At 36.6% G+C, this 17880-nt stretch overlaps 1 protein-coding gene across 5 annotated transcripts in view; it reads right to left on the bottom strand.

Annotated features, from left to right (window-relative positions):
- LOC132904862 (cell adhesion molecule Dscam2) overlaps positions 1–17880 on the bottom strand; it is a 304829-nt gene that overhangs the window by 199307 nt on the left and 87642 nt on the right. The gene's annotated exons all lie outside the window — the stretch shown is intronic.

The following is a 17880-nucleotide window of genomic DNA, read 5'->3' as shown; positions in this document are numbered from 1 at the left end:
CAATTTATTCGCTGAAATTTGTGATTTAATCGAAATATGTCTGAACTTTTCTCCAATGTTTTGTGAAGTAATATCGTTTCATTTAATAATAATAATATTTTATACTAATCATTCGCGATATCATAGAACGTTGTAAAGCATATAGAATAGATCGTAGAGTACGTTGTTTATTTATACGTCAGTGATAAAGATCTTGTAAATCGACTAGATCTAATTGACGAAGTTTGACGATTGGAGAAATTCGTATTCGAAGATTATTGGAAAATGAAGAGAAATCGAAAGTGAGTTACTCAACAGGAAACGAGTTCCTGTTGATAATTACGAAGATAAATATATATACGCCTCTTATTGATATAATTTCACTGGAATGACGAAACAGTAGGACAGAGAAACGCGAGAATGTGGTAGAGACGATAGAAGGGAAAAAGCAAATAGCAACATCTGCATCACGCCACATTATACCCATATTTCCCATGGGGTGACAATGAAACTCTTGTAACCAAGAGAAGAGCTGCGTTGCGTTCCAGAGATCATGAAAAGCTCGTACATTTTCGAGGGGAGACAATACGATTTAAGATCTCGATAATAGATGAGATGAGATGAGAGGAGAGGAGAGGAAAGGAGAGAGAAAATGAAATTTTCTCGATACCTCGCCCTTTAAGAACCTCGTGAACGACGTCGGACAATGGTCTATCGAGGAAAAAGTTAATACTCGTAAGTAATCGCAAGACGTGGAACGATTTTCCAACGGACATACCGATGAGAAAGTTTTGCGCCCTTTTCTACGGTCAGAAGCTCGAAGAAGCTAACGGTGTCACAGAGTTGTTTTTTTAATTTATTTTTAATTATAGTTATATTATAGTATAGGTATTTTATTTATTAGTTGTCGATACGTTTGTTCAATTGTTGTCGAATGAAGAGATCTTTCTTCTGTTCTTTTGATTTTCTTGACATCTTTGCTACGAGGTTATTGTAAATGTTCTTTGTAAATGTTCTTAAATAAATAAATTACTAAATTTTATAAAGATCATTAATTATTGAATATTACATCGAATTGACTAAATTCATTGAAGTATTTAGGTAGATTAATATTGAATATCGAAAAAAACATTATTGCTGATTATCAGAACTTTTGTTCAAAATTTATAAATTGATGAGTAATTATTAAATTTGGAATAGAAAGTGTCTGGAATTTAAAGATAGTAATTCCTTTTAAGGTTCTTAGATTCTTTTAACGTTTCTCCCAAATATTTCTTTTGTTATCTGTTACAATGTGTGAATTCACTGATTTTCATATCGCTTGGTAAATAATTTTAATAACATACATTTAAATTGCAGCTAAAAATCAATAGCCTATAAATGCCAATATGTAATATTATGACAGTTGATATTTTTGGAGTTCAGAAAGGTGATAGAAATACATATTTAATCGCAAAGCGGAATAAACTGACAGTTTAGAAATTGATTAATAGAACTGATTAACAGCATATGCAATTTTCAAATTTATCTCCCACAAAAACAGACTAAACAATAACCTTACAGTTTAAAATATTGGAAAAAATTCCTATAACAATTTTTTATTCCTTTTATTCCTTTCCATAGATTTTAAACTCAAAAAAATTCCTCTTACCTCAAAATTCAATAAAAAATCAACGAAACTCTACTTATCATGTCTTTACTCTGTAGTCTTCAAATACAATTGACAATTGATAAAAATTATTAAACTATCAAAACCACGTTACGCATGGTAAAAAAAAGCCGAAAGGATTCAAACAAATCCCTAAACAGTAAATTCTACCAAGTTCCATCAAGTTCTACACAAACGAAATAACAATACTCCACTACGTGAGAACAATCCGAGATTTGCGTCCCGGAAACACCCGCCTCTTCCATCAACATGTTCCTTTCTTTGCTGATACCAGGCGGCATAAGCGATCCGGATAAAACGAGCGGAAAACTCGAGTTTTCCTTGGTATTAAGAACCGATTCTCGATTTTGAGAATTCCACGGACGTTTCTGGCCCGGTGGGAATGGGCCAGCATTTAAATTCTCTGCGCAGAAGAATCGATTTTCACGTAGATCTATTTCCACCTGCTGTGTTCACGTTCCAGAAACTGTAAACGAAGTAGGAAAAAAGCCACACGTTCATCGATCCATTTGAAGCTTTCGCATAAGCGTACCGATACGGTGAAGAAGAGAAAGGAACATAGAAACGTGGTTTTTCTTTCCTTTAGAATCTTAGCTTTGATGTTTCATCTTTGATTTAGAAATCTTTCTAGGGTTTCTGGAAATCGAATTAAAACCATATGTGGAGGACCGAGAATCATAGCGGTGTAAGTCACTTTGCTGATTAAAGTCGTTAAGTAAATAGAAAATTAAAGAAATGATACTTGTCCAAATTGAAATAACTGATTAAATTGAAATTCTGAAAATCTTCATTTATGATTTTCAGCTTGCTATGTAGAAATTCACTTTTCCAATTAAAATACTGTAATAAATGGAAAATTATGCTTGGATAAGCAGATTAGCGATGAATACTACTTTGGAATATTAAATGTGCAAAACACACATAATACTCAAAAATATATATAACCTTAGCATGGAAATATAAATTTATACAAATATTTGCAGTCTAGTTATTACACTTACGTTATACCGAAGAAATAAATTTGTTACAGAGTTCCTTCCATTGAAACGAACTGTATTTATTTTATTGCTACGCGATGTTACAATTCTACTGCGAACGATATCAATTTTCTCTTCCTGTTTCGTATCGAAAAAAATTGTAAAAACAATGAGAGATCGAGAGAAAAGTTCAATTTCTAGCGCTATGTGTATATTCATAGAAATTCGATTCTATCATCATACGAGATCTTCAACTAGAATGAAATAGAGTAGCAAAATATCAGAATATCATTATTACAATATCATATTAAATTAGAAGTTGAAAGATTCTAAAGAATTTTCTATTCAGCTATAAACAAATACAGAGAAGTTTCTCCACTTCTCCAAAGTGAATTACTTACCAGAAACTTCTCCATTGTATCTTCTTTGTATTCCATTTATTTTCTATTAAAAGACAAATTCTATCTCTTATATCTTGACCACATAAATTCCACTATCGAATGGCATCATTATTCAAAGTTAAATCTGTCAATGTAACAAAGCAAATTCTTCAAAATTTCCCATGTGGCAGAAAAAAATGAATAAACATGGAATGTAGAAGCTTCGATTATTAAGTTGATTTTTCTTCAACGTAGATATATGAACAGATAGATAGATTTTCAAAGTGATCTTTGATCGAGCACGCTGTCGAACATTAGGAGCAACACGATCATGACAGAGGCTCTTTTTTAATGCGTCAGCGAGCAGACGGCCAGGACCATACGATGAATAATTTACAGGTTGAAAGCTTTTCGGGCAAACATCCGTGCCGGCGACGATTTAAAATTCCGATTGACCCTCGTCCGGCTATGGTTGCGCTGGGAAAACGCCCACGGGTTCGTTTCACCTCGGCGTTGGATGACCACTTCCGGTCACTCCAACCGATCACCGACCCTTCGCTTTTCAATAGAATTTTAATTCTTGCAAGGAGCTACTGATCTCAAATGTTACTGTCTCAAGTGTCGCTTGAATGAATTGAGAATTGGGTTTTCTTCTTTCTTTTTTTGTGAAATCAGATTTTCTAAGCTGATAAATTTCTGTAGTATTTTCAATGGTTGACGATAATGTTCCTTTTTTATTGTGATTCCTCAAGAAGAGGTTATTTAAGAATTTGAGAATTTTTTCTTGCTTCTGAAAATCGAATTTAATAAGATGGGATATTTTGTGGTGTTTTCTACGTTTGACGTTTATATTCCTTTTATACTGTAATTTTCCAAGAAATATTTACCTTGACTGTTGCGTAAATAAGCGTTTGGGGTTAGGTTTCTAACCAAAATAACGTTAGTATTCAAAAGCACAATAACATGGATCTCTCCCAGCTTTGAATTTTTCGTTTCAACTTGACTTTTTCTACGCTCATGTGCAAATAAAATGAGAAACTCGCTTCGAGTGACAAGTACTTGACCACACTCAAAACATTCTCGAACCCTAAATCACTCCCATCTAAACTCAACAAAGAAACACCGAACGTTTGTCAGAGCGATCAAACTAACTCGACAAAGGTACACACAACGCGATTTCCCGGTGTTCAAGCCCTAAACGAAACGATTAAAGGGAGAGACCTGACCCTCGTAGCTCTCAGTCGAACGCGCGTTAATCGACATCGCGATTACATATATCCATTGTCGTCGCTGCTCAGATATTCAGATACACCATGGTGTAGAGGGCCTAATCCGGACAACTGCAGTCCAATAACGATAAATAGCCATTTCACGAGGGCGTGTGCACCAGCGGATAAGCATCTAAATACCCGGTGTCCCTGGCATCCTGAATCTCGCAGAGCAGGCTGACTATTAGCTTCCCCAACAGCCAGCCGTTGTGCACGCCGCGTGTAACGCGATATAAACACCTTATGATTGCCCTTAGGGGGATTTCGTAACCCTAGCCAACGATAAAGCCATGGTATTTATAGGGGAACAGGGGGCCCAAGCAACCAGGGTAAACTCAACCGCGATTTACCAGGATCATCGTCGTTCGATTGAATGAAACAATCGGACACGGTCATTAGGTTTATACGGGGACGTGTTAATAAATGTCGTGTCAAAGTGGGCGGTTTGTCGGAAAACTCGCGATTTCTAGCTTGTTGAACATTTGCAAGGGAAGATTCCAGGATTTAGAAATTTTGGAAATATTTCTGCCTGCGTTTTTATTCTCGGTAGAATCTTCGACGATGCTTTCAAACATTTCCGTAAATTCTGGCACTTTAAATTACTATTCGTGTACCTTCTAATGTTTTTCAAGAATTTTAGAGGAATTCTATAGGAATTTGATAGCTTTATTAAGGTGTTTAGTAAGTTTCTCGGAATTCTTTGAAATATTTTCGTGCATGCAAACTTTGGCAAAGCTTCTAAGATCTTTTGAATATTTTTGTGAATTACGAGGGCGGTTGATCGCTGGTAGTTCCTTGCAATGGATTGATAGTATTCGAGAACTTTTGTGAGTTTGTTTTTGTTGAGAATTGTGGATCTTAATCGCCGAAATAAAAGTAAAGGAACACTAAGATTACATTTAGAATTTATATTAAAATAGTTTTAGATTTATTTAATAAACGATTTCCAGGATCTTCGTCGATACACATTTGCACGCATCTCAGCACTCTCTTTATCTCACCATCTTCTATACCAAACTGCCAACGAAACAGTTGCATTCATCTGTTTTCTGAGACGCTGTGCACACACATACTTCCATGCACTCATACTCACATACGTATGTCACTACTACGCAGCCAATCTAGTCTAGCACACAAAATTATACATATCTCAATAGTTTTGTATTTAATTACAGGTAAAGATAATCTTACGAGTGTGGACAGATACAATTGAAAATTAAAAGGTGGAATTTTTTGGAATCCAACAAAGACGTTGATAGGTGCGAGTATCCTAGGAAATGGCAAGTTAAAATTTCAGGATTTTGACGGTGGCTCGAAATAAAGCGCGCCGGTTTGTTACCCCGAGGAACCTGCGCCGCGGCTTTTTACACAATTACAACCCCCTGACGACTTGCCCAACGGGTTTGTTTTTCGCCAACTTAATTACGTGGACGAAACAATCTTGCCGCGTGGCAGCATGAAAATTCAAGTTTCGGAATGCAACGAGATTTTTTATCTCCTACTTCCCTGCTCTGAAATTATTATACCACGTAATAATGACAATGATGATTATATATAATAGGTAATTGCTGGTTTTATTTTAGTTTATTCAATAATTATGTATATTTCAGAGTTTCTGAGAAAAAAGAGTTTAAGGGAATTGCTGAGTTTAAGATAAAATTCTGAAACACATTCTGAAATAATTAAAACGCGGGGTATCTTGAAATGCTGCTAAAATTTCTCTTAAAACGATACGTTTGAAAGCCTGAAATTATAAAAGAAGCTTCATTATCCCAATATTTTTCGTTGCAAATGTTATCCTTAAAAATTGATGAATCTTAACCCAATTATTTTGTCCCATTATATATAGAAATTTCTTTGTACTATCATAACATTAATTCCTGACTGTTAGTCTTAATAATCAACGACTTAAAATTACTTAGCTTGTCTTGTTAACAATGCAAGACCTTTTATCCTATCATTGATCTGTAGCTATTATTTTAAGAAATAAACAAATCGAAATGAATTATTCTTCTCTGTTAAAGATAAACGCCAAGCGATTATTATTGCTCCTAAAAATAAATCTCAGAAAACTAATTAACGTCTTCTCTCAAACCTAAGTCTCTTCGTTCTACCATTAAAATATAACGATCGCTTCTACAAAGAAACAATTATTATTTCACAAACAGAAGCACCAATTTCACCCTCCATCGTTCCTCAACATCCACAAACAGAAAGTACCACGCGTTCTAATCAAAACTTCATCTTCTTTCCAATTCTGTCCAAGACACTTCGTCATCCCGCGTTAACTAAAAAGCGACAGCAACAACGAGAACCATAAAAAATAATTAACATCGACGCGCGGAAACTTCGTACAAAGAGTCCGGTAGAACAAAAAGGAAGGGCACCTGAAACATAAATAGCCGCTGGAAAGGTAACGGAGGCCACTTTCAAGAAACTGTGTCGAAAAAGCAGTAGAAAGGTAGTTTGCTTGAAACGTGGCCGTACTTTGGTGCTTTCCGTAAACGAGAGCGACGTTCATTGTCTTCTGGTCCGAACCGTGTCACACCGTTACAGTCGTGCAATCGCAGATTTCCCTTAATTGTTGTGCAAATTGCTCGACAATGCAAATTACACGAGTACGCGCGATTAAAAACAGCTCGCCACTCTAAAGGCGACCTGGAAACGCATCAGGTCGTACGTCGTAGTTTGTTGATTGAGAACATCGATTGTCTCTTCGTCCTGCAAATTCGTGTGATCGACGATTGTTTACGACAGAGGCTACAGAACTTGCTTGTCAGCCGCTGCATTTCTTATTGCGTTTGCACTGGTGTACGTGCGCTAGTTAATTAGCTTCAACTGTAATAAGTTTCGTATTATTCTGCAGCGCTTTCCTGATCGTCAGTGTGATTAGAGAAATTCGGTATAATGTGGGAACGAAGCGTAAAATTCAATAAAACAACGCTTTATTAGAAAATAAGGTTGTGGACAAGTACTTTTTGTACTCACCGTACATGAAAAGGATGAAGATTTGTAAAACTGGTTGTGTAAAAGTGGGGGGGAAAGGCGAAGAACGATAGATGATACGCGAGTGAGAAAAGTGATGCAGACAAAAATTATACACGATGATAATGTATTTGATGTAATGATGTTATCTCGATGCAACGACATCATAGTTAACACGTTGATTTGCATTTACATGAAACTTGTACATACGTTGCCCTGAGAATCGGAATAGATCGAAACGTATCTACGCTATAGCACGTTTTCTCTTACGATATTATTTACATCATTCGTATCGTTGATAATTTGTCAGTGCATGAAACTTACTTTATTTTAATCATTCTAAAATAATTCTAAAAAAAAATAGCCACCGTTGTAGTCAACGTGTTAACACAACAACGCGATCTATGCTCGATGCAACGACGCAATGATGCGACAATACCATTGTACATTGAAGGTAAAAAAAGGGTGCCGGAGCGACGTTATGTTCGATGTAAAAAGAGTACATCTCTCGAAAGCTATAAAAAGATTCTTAAAGTATTCAGAATTTCTCTCGTGAGAAAAGAAAGTAAAAAGTACATTTCTGTGAGCTGTGAAAGAAGAACCAATCGAAGAGAAACGCAGGTGTATTCCAGCATTCAACAATAACGCCATGTTCAACGCAATAGCGAAATCAATGCAATGACACAACAATACTATTGCGCGTTCAACGCACAAAAAAGAGGAGAAAAATGTAACAACGTTATATTCGACGCAAAAGGAGTCACATCTCTGGAAAACTATGAGAGGATTCTTAAAGTGTTCGGAATGTTCCATCTGTCTCGTAAAGAAAGAAAAATAAAAAATACATTTTTGTAAGTAATCGAAAAAGGATCAATCAAATGGAAGCGTGGGTATAGTTCAGCGTTTAAAGTGGGCTTCTCGAATCGAGCCGTAAATTCACATCACTCTCCCTTTTCATAAAAGCACCCTCACGCACGTGCGCCCTCGATCACAACGCGTCGGCGATTCTTGCACCCTCGACACCATTCGCGTCCCGGTGCACCGTAAAAAGAGGAAAAGAGAAGCACAAAATACGACGATGATGAAAGAAATGGCGAGAAAAATTCGTAGTTACTTCCCAGCGGAGATAGTTGGAAACGAAGTTTCGTCGCGGTCGAATCGAAGAATATCCTAAACATGTTTCAAGTATTCTATACGCTCCATGCACCAAGGGAATGGAGAGCGTCGCGAGAAATTTCCAACTAGGTCTAAAAGTTGCATTGTGATACGTAATTGCAGGAAACTGCGATACCATTGCAAAATTTCCGATTCGCTTCACTGGAGAAACATTTTCAAATTTTTCATTTAGAATTTTTAATCCACGTTGCACATCCGACAATTGGTAGAATTCACAAGGATATTTGTTAGAATTTAATCTTGAAGTTAAGATTAATAATCTGTGGAAGACACAATGTTTATGTTGAAATAATATTTAGTGATGTTTATTAAACAGAACTACAGAACCTGATGTATATAAGCAAGTGATATAATTAACAACGTATACAAGAATTGTTGATTGTTGGCAAGTTACTCTCAGACTAGACTTAGGTAGTGACCCATGATCCCTTAAATACTTTGAGCCCCACTCTCTATACAGTAATAAGTATGACCTGTGTAAGTGTCATGTTCAAATGCCTGTGTGGGTGTCTGTGTAAGTGTATTGTGCCTATGCGTGAAATATCGTTGTATTCCAACAATATTGTTGAACTGACGTTGTTCGACGAAAATAAAAAATTCTCTACGTAAAGAAAAAGAGGCAATGCAACAACGTTATATTCGATGTAAAACGAATACATCTTTGCAAAGTTACAAAAAGATCTTTAAAATATTCAGCATTCCCGTGAAACAAGAAGATGAAGCACGATTTCTCTAAGCACTGGGAGGATCCATCCATCGACGATTAACGTCGTTCGAACAACTGATGTTTTGAATAATGAACAGTGAACACCTCCGATTCTACCATCGATTAAAACTCGTACGTGTTTTAAATTCAAATTACCCAGGAACGTCGTTCGATTAATTACAAACAATGCGCCACGTTTTTTATCGTATTGTTCGTCAAAAACTGCACGTACCTCAAATTCGAATTATTCGAAAACTATCCATCAGCTGGTAATGTCGATCGAACAATTACAAACGGTAACATACAAACGATGTACATCGAAGAACCATCTTCTTTCGCATAACGAGGATTCGACTTCCGGTGGCCAACGATAAGACAAGGGCGTTGATGGAATATTTGACTCTGTTTAAGAAATATTTCTCCTACGCGAAGAAATTTAACTGGCCACCCACGAGTAAGATGGAAAAGATTTTCCAGCAACCTTCTGTCCACGTGGACCTTCTGAATACGTAACGAGAACGAAATGATTATAAATTATGTGGAGCTCGTGCCACGGCGTATGAGGGGTGTTTCGACGTTGTTGGGATTTCTCTTTTAAAGAATGAAAAGGGAAGAAGGAAGGAAAAAGAAGAAAATATAGCGAACTCGAGCGGAATACAAAGATGCGGGTGTTCTAGCGGAAATGTGCGTTGGAAAAATTTGATGGATTCTTTCGCTACTTTCCCTTTGGACGATATTTCAGCAGTTATGGGATGTCGCGGCATTTACATGTCAAAGAAAGCCAGGATAGGAAAGATGCTCCGCATCAGAGCGTATTCTCTTAGCAAAGCTGAGCCAAGGGGCGTTCTGTACGTCGCGTTTCTCTTCCTTCCTACGAGAATGAACTTCTTTCCAAACGCCCGTGGCAACGTTCTTTTCAACCGATACTCTGTTTCTTACGTGAAATGATGAAATAAGAGCAAACGTCGGTTTGATTATCGCTCACTTCGTATCTATTGCCTCCCTACGTGAGCGATTTGCAACAATGTGTAATAAATAATTTCGCGTTATCATTTCTGTATTTTGATTTTTCCATGTTACGTTTATAGGTTCTCTGGAAATGATATTCCTGGATTAAACGATAAGAAGAGCAAGATTAACGAATGAGAGAAATGATATTCCATATTGTACTTTCTCCATCCTATAGTTATAGATTTTGCTGAAACGATATTTCTCGAGTGAAATAAATAGAAATATATAACTTTTAGTATTATTATTATTCTTGCGTCTTTGTTGCGTGTCTGAATGATAAATCTTGAAATACCGTGTAAGATTCATTGTATATCCTTCTGCCATTAATGAATCTCATATATCATCTGCTACAGTCTAGATCGTTATGAAAAATGACCTGAAGAATAAATACATATGTCCAATATAACCTGTTAATAGAACGTGTGTGTATATATATTTCATTGTTAAGATCTAGGATATAGAAGTAGCAGAATATGAAAGTAGAAGGAAAATTTTCCTTTGCTTTATCTTTTGCGTAACTTTAAACATAATTGATGGAAGCAGCAAGTTCGAAACTAGTATTACATGTAATCCGTCATGAAAAGATTACAGGACTTTCCTGAACCGAGAAACTGCTGTATTTATTACGCTATTTATTATGGTTACTATTCTGTCGTTTATGTCGTTTCCGTTACTGTATGCTACGAGGAATACAGGATGGTATAGGGAAACATTGTAACGAAATGAAAGATTAAAGTTTCAGTCGGTGGATTAAAGTTGAATATATGAATGGAAGAGAAAACATTAATTGTGAATTTATTTACGAGAATCTTCTTTGTTATACGCCGATCAAGATAACGTTCCTCGTCCAATTTAAATCAGCCTCTGCCAGTGATATAATATGGAAATGTTACTTTCTATTTGCATAGAAGTTCGTTGCATCGATGTGATATGAATTGCCAACATGTTTTAAATCAGTATAACGATTATAAAATATCATGAATAATATATTAAAACAGGATGCAACTATTTCTTCGATCCTCGCCGTTCTTATCAGAGAGGACTGATAATGAATTATTACTAATTCGTAAAGAATATCGTCGGATAAGATGCACGCGAATTTTTCTTTTTACATTATTGTACTGTAATAATATCATCGTAATTTTATTTGCAACGATCTTGTACAATAATTTAAAACGTAGACATTTTTTTATTATTCGATACGTAAATCAATTCAGCGTATTCTGGAACAAGAAAAATTCCAATTTCATTTACGAATGTGATATAAACTTAATCGCTAAAATAATTTTTATTGTCCATAAAAATTAACTGCAATTACAGGCAGTGCTTCTACAAGATCGCAATTTAAAATACAGTCATTTAGAATGAAGTCATAAAGGTTTGAAATATTCGACATGAAAAATAATAAAGTTGACATTTTCGAATTACTCATGAATTTCCATGATTTTGTTCTATTAATTAATCGATCGAAGATCAAAGAATACCCGAGCTTGTGAACTTTCCCTCGTAAAATATCGAGGGAATAAGAGCGAAGGGAGCAGAGAGGGGAAAAAAGGAAAGGTGGAAAAAGGGCGCAAGTGAAGTTTCAGGAATGTTTTTAAAATGATAATACAAGGGTGTGCCATCGTATCGGGGATTACCACGAACGAGGTCCGACACAAAAGGCATTTTTATGTAAATCCTTCAGCCGGTGGACAATAATTCTACGTATTATACGACGGAACCCTGGGATAAATCTGAAATCTCTCGTGAGATACGGTGCACGACGGAAGAATGTAGAATTTCGACAGTAAGAAATTCAGAAACGGTTAACTAAGAAAGGAAGCACTCGAATTCTTGAAACGAACGCGTGGAACGTGCTGCGCAAGTCCTTTGGTAACTTATAATATTTTCGTGTTATCTCCAAGTTTGGAGACTCGATCTTCTGTCGCGTAGAGAAGTAAAATTTTTAATTTACAAATCGACACCTTGGTTCCCTTTTATCTTTGAGGAAGAAAATTTTTGAAAACGAGTTTCGAGATAAGTACTCCTTCGAATAAAATTGTAGACGAGAATTAAATGTATTAAGCAATGGCTAAAACAATAGCAAAGACTCGCTCGATATATCGACATAGAACTAAATATAAAGAGAAGATATGCTGAGAGAGACATAATAAGTGAAATTTAATATAACTTAGGAAAAGGGATTAAAATATTTTGTAAGTTTATTTTGGGTGGAAAAACCAAAAAATGCAGCTTTGTCTGGGTATAGAAATAATTTTGAACTAATTTCTAACTTAATCTGGAAAAATTGAAGGTAAGTTTGATGTGATTTATTGAATAGCTGACTAAGTAACGTTTCTTCGTCGTCAGAAATAAACACTCTGTTCTAGTTCAAAATTATCTTCGCCTTTGACCTCAGTGGACTATAATCGTCCAGAAGCAGTCCATAGAGGTATATCGTATGTACTATATTAACCTATGTTGATACATCAAACACTAGCGCAATAGCATCTGAACTTCGAAGATAAACAACCTTCAGCCTGATATACCGTATATTATTTCTATACTAATCTAGACTACCTATTACTAAAAATTCATGCGAAAAATCAAAATACTCTTCAATTCAACAAAAAAATAAGCTTTTCCTACGAAAAAGACGAATGTCTAGAAATTCTAATAAATTCAGACTCTAAACTAGCTGTAACAAAAACTTCACGCTAGAAATCAAGTATACTTCCTAATCGAGTAACATGCTCGATTGCAACATCATTCTACAAGAAAGATGAATACCTAAAAGTTCTAAGCTACGATTTCTAATTTCTCTTAGCGAAATACATTCTGCCGTAAAAATATTAAACCAAGATAGTTTTAAAAGTAAAATAAAAATGCCCTTTTCCCTCGCGTATATCATAAATTCTACCTTTAACGACACCTTTAAAACCCGCACCTTGACGAAGCTAAATGGCCAGCAACCACGCAGCTCCAAACTCATCAACGAACGAAGCCATTACACAAATCACACGCGATCGTCGGTAGATCGTAAAACGAGCCAAGGAACAGCGATCAACCGGCCGAAAGAAATCGCTAGAAACGGATAAACTTCCTCTGGTGAAACGAAGAGGGAACGCGGAAACCTGGAATTGAGGATCGACGTGGATCCAACGGCGGAACCGTTCGATAGACGCGACGGTGGCTGTTTGCCATGGAATCAGGCGCAGGACGAGCGTGGAGAGGTATTTGCCCTGATGAAAGGGCCTTTCAGGCCGAGACAAAAGCGCCGCCGGCTTTCCGGCGCGATCGATCCGCGCCTATGAAGGGACAGATGGAAGCCGCGAGCGGACTAATTCGAGGAGCTGTCCTCGAATCAGCGCGTCGCGGCGCGCTGAAAGACCAATCGCCACCGATTCGTTTGCAACGAGTCGAGCGAAACGAAAGGGATGGTTCTCCTTTCGTCAAATAGAAAACTATTTTTCTTGGTAATTGAGACGCTTCACTATGTTTGAGAACGTTTGTCTCGCTGGGGAAATTTATTGCTTTGCCCATTCTTTATTATGAAATTTGTGGTTTGTTTGAGAATCTAGATAGAAAACTATTTTTCTTGGTAATTGAGACGTTTCACTATGTTTGAGAACGTTTGTCTCGCTGGGGAAATTTATATCTTTGCCCATTCTTTATTATGAAATTTGTGGTTTGTTTGAGAATCTAGATAGAAAACTATTTTTCTTGGTAATTGAGACACTTCACTATGTTTGAGAACGTTTGTACCGCTGGGGAAGTTCATTGCTTTGCCCATTCTTTATTATGGAATTTGTGGTTTGTTTGAGAATCTAGATAGAAAAATATTTTTCTTGTTAATTGAGACGCTTCACTATGTTTGAGAACGTTTGTCTTGCTGAGGAAATGTATAGTTTTGGCCGTTCTTTATCATTTAGTTTGTGCTTTGTTTGAGAATCTAGATAGAAAACTATTTTTCTTGGTAATTGAGACGTTTCACTATGTTTGAGAACGTTTGTCGCTGAAAAGATTCTAATTGTGATCATACTTTGTTACTCAGTTTCTGGTTTCGTTATCTGCATTCAACAAGAAAACTATTGCTCTTGATAACTGAGACGTTGCACTATGTTCGAGACAGCCTGTGTCATCGGAAGAAGATCATAACTTTGATCGTTCTTTTTTATCTGAATTTTTAGCTTCTTTATACATCTACACTGGTTCGCGAAAATATTTGAACACTTATCCTATAGAGTTTTGCACTTTCTGATTTGATGCACTTTTATCACATTGTATGCGTTATACAAAATGTAAGATTTTGAAATTTCATTACCACTATAATGTCGTTGCCACGTTCCTGTCATGATTATATTGGTAAACTTTGGAACACAGGCAAATAATTCGTGCAATTTAATCCAACTGTAACTACAAAGTATCTAATCAAGATAGAAATTTACTTATTAGCTTCTACCAAGATAACCTTTCCTTCCTGTTATATTATTTCAAATCCAGTTTTCCAATTTTCGTATCTCATACATAATTCAACGCATTCGGTCGCTTTAACATTCATCGAACTAATCTTCCAATCAATTCAGTCCACCTATCGATCTATTAAAATCATCAAACTCAATCCACGCAAGAAATATTCCATCTTCATAATCTTAAATCTAACAATCCTACCAACTCCAACATATCCTAAAGGAATAATTTCATTGAATTTATAAATTTATGTAACAAAATATCCCTGAACCTATAAATCGAATTCGAAACCCGTACCGAGGGTACTATCAATCTGGCGATAAAAAAACTAAAAATTAATTTTGTGTTACGTAAAGGATATTGTCATGGCTCTGCAATTTCTGTTGCAGTGATATGTAACAGCGTGAACCGCAATTTCTGTATCGCGTCAAAGGGATCTAATTCACGCGGTAAATTTTTCTCCGTGCGATCGCGAGGCGGTCGTTTTGCCGCTAATTACGCGTACGGAGATACGCGTAGCCGCAGCTGGATGGCTCGCGTAGATCAAAGCTTGCCCTAACAATGACGAGCGAGCTCGACCTCTGTCTCGTTGCCCTTTAACCGGCCTTTCGACCTCGTCCTGATGGTCACGTGAGAGAGGAAGGGAGAAGACAGGTTGTACCTCGTTATCGGTCCCGTGTGACCTGGTGATACAACCTGTCGGTCGCATTGCCGCACAAAAATTCCACTGTTCGACGAAAATTAATATTCCCTCGTTTCGTAGAACGTTTACGATTCTGTGGTGTACAGGGAGTGTTAGTCACAGCTGAGAAATCTTTTTAATTGTTGTTTATCTTATCCTATGCATACGTAACGACTCGTGAAAATATTCCAGCACTCGTAGAAACTTTTTATACTTTTATATTATGTGTATTATAGGAAGAAATTCTAAATTGTATTACAGCGAGACACGGCTGTCGTAATGGTATTACTGAAATCTGAGAATGTTTACAGAAGTAACAAGGTATTCTATTTACATACATTTATCTACTAATAATAGATTCCTAATTCGTTGATGCAACACTCTTCTCATCCTCTATTTCTTCCTCGTGTACAATTTCCTCCTTTCAACCGTCTCTCTTTGTTCACACTCAATTTCCTAAAGATTTCCTCATTAGGACTTTTGTAGAAATAAAATAGCTGTACACGGTACTTTTCAGTCATACTCGATACACATAATACGTACGTACACAGTATACCTTTTGCAGCTAAATAATTATCCTCTACCACTATCGTACTAATAATTAACTAGTAATAGTTCCCTAGTTCATTAACGTAGTGTTTCCTTCACTTTCGCTACAACGTCCTGTACATATACAATTACCTCAACCCTTCCAAACCTTTCCCTTATTCTCACCCGACTTCCTAAAGATACTACGAAACGACTACCTGAAAATGAAGAAGTTGTAGACAGTATACCTTAAATTTGCAATCACGCATGATGCAATATATATGTGCATATGTTGCATACACCGAAATAATAATTACAATACCACTAACAACACATTTCCACCATTGCCATTATCTATGAATTTATCTGCCAACAATACTTTCCTAATACACCCACGTTGTGCCTCTTCCATTCCCCCTCCAACTTCTTCCACCCTTCGAATTTCCTCGATCCTGTCAACCTTTCCTCCTGCCTAACGTTCTAAAAATATATATGGACACACGAGAATTAATTTCCCGATAGCCTCGCCTACTCTCTACCATAAGGGTCAATTATTTCGTCCGTTGGTAACAGTTCTGCACGAGGTCAGTGTACACGTAACCCATTTGCACGCGTGTATTCCGTATCGTCGTGCGTGTACGTATATAGAACGACGTGAAAGGGCCTTGTGTATCTGGCTGTATGGATGTCCAGTGGGCAAATACACGCTAGGTCGAGCACGAAGGCAGCAGAAACTGTCGTGTCATTACTCTGTCGCGAGTCTCTCCGTGCACAGGCTCGTGAACGAGAATCGCGAACGAGGATCGTGAACGGCATTCGCTTCGTTATCGAAAGGGCGTGGTATCGTGATCGATTTTAACGGTATCCGGTCAATGACAGAGCGATACGTGTGTTTTCGATAACGAAGTTTCAACGTGTGGCTTGTTATTAGACCCCGTTTCCCATAAAATCTGTTTGATTTACCTGTCGATATTTGTTTGCTCCCTTTACTCTAACAACGCGACAATTGTTTGACGAATTAATAATGCCAGCCGGTCAACTCGTATCAACGAATATTCTTCGCTCCGATAATTATAACGCGGGCTGATAGATAGCGTGACGAGTGAATATTTTCAGAAATATCGCTGGTATCCAAAGAATATTGCACGAAGGATATTGTAGCTTCCGGAGGAATCGAGTTTTCGATCGTTTCGTTGCTTGGTATGAGACAAGCTTCGAGATATGGTAAAGATACTGACTTCTTTTTAACGCGTTCAGTGTGTACGATATGAATCCAAAAATTGATACTTTTAGATTGTTTATCGTATAGATTCGAATGTAGGAGACGCGAGTCAAAAAGCACGAAACTATGACAAAATATTTTATAATAATTCGCATCGAATAAGTACGTAACAATTTACGTTTAAAAAGTACTTGTTAATATACAGCACAGTAAATGGAAATCGAATTCGAAGGGAACGGATTAATGATTTTAATATTCTGCTTTGGATATGATGCTGAAGCAATAAACGTGGTAAGGGCAATGCCAATGTGCGTGTAACGTATGTAGGCAAAATTATAGTACGATAGATCAATTACGTAGGTATGATAATTTTATCAAACTTCGACTTTATAAACAAATTTCTTCCAAGATAGCGAAAATTTCATCGAATTGTTTGACAGCATATGATCAAAAATAAAAGAGATACATACGATTAAATGAAAGTTTTGCAATTTCAGCATGGAATCCGGAAATATCAGAATTTGCAAGTTTGAATTTAAATCTGTATTCGTGAATATATAAATTTGAATGTAAATTGAAATTTGAATTTTGAGAGTCGTATGTTCGAACGTAGATTTGGATTCGTATTCGAATAATTAGAGAAAATGTTTTTCGGACACATGTACAACGAGTAACAAGTTTTACCTAAGTTGCTTATACTTTATACAAGCTTTCTCGTAGTCGTTATGTTTGAAGCGTTGTTAAAATACTACTAATTATTCGTTATTACAAAAGCAAATGAATAATCATGCCTCATGTAGAACATGCAACGGTGCAAGTAGTCAACGACGGAACCGCCGCGTCGT

Source organism: Bombus pascuorum, chromosome 3 (assembly GCF_905332965.1).
Source record: "Bombus pascuorum chromosome 3, iyBomPasc1.1, whole genome shotgun sequence".
Lineage (NCBI taxonomy): Eukaryota > Metazoa > Arthropoda > Insecta > Hymenoptera > Apidae > Bombus > Bombus pascuorum.
The sequence above is the reverse complement of the archived record's forward strand: the minus strand, read 5'-3'. Positions and strand labels throughout refer to the sequence as shown.